A 578-nucleotide genomic window follows, 5' to 3' on the forward strand; every position below is an offset into this window, starting at 1 on the left:
TGTGTCTCTCTGGCAAGATGCTCTGCTCCTGAATCAGCTGGGTGGGTCTTGCCTCTAGTCTCTTTGCAGGAGTTCTGCTGAAGGCTTCCCCTGTGGGGCCTGCACTCTGGGTCAAATCCCTGGCACATTATTGAAAATGCATGGACGTACTCTCTGTGGAATGAGCCCTGCTGGTTACGAAGCCTGCAGCTATGTACAAATGATGTGTCAAAAATTCTAAGCCACTAAGCTTACTCTCTATTCAGTTTCTCCCAACCCACATCATCTGGGGGTTCCTAATCATTTTATTATGCTTACTTCATGGTTGTATCTTTCATATAATCAGCACAAGGATAGAGGATGTAAGGAGAAGAAAGACACTGGGCAGATAAACAAAAACAATGAAAAGAAAGACGGGAAGAGAGAAGAGATCATAGAATGCCATTGCAGTGACAGTGGGAAACATGCCTAGGAGGGGAGTAGAGTGATTCTGCAAACCTAAGACCTTTGTCACACTGGTTTTCTTCATATCTACAGGAGGATAACTAAGTGCTGCTGAATCAAATTGCTCTTCAAGATAAAATTGTCACTATGGCCAG

This window comes from Octodon degus, unplaced genomic scaffold, assembly GCF_000260255.1.
Source record: "Octodon degus isolate 3935 unplaced genomic scaffold, OctDeg1.0 scaffold00021, whole genome shotgun sequence".
In the NCBI taxonomy this organism is placed as follows: domain Eukaryota; kingdom Metazoa; phylum Chordata; class Mammalia; order Rodentia; family Octodontidae; genus Octodon; species Octodon degus.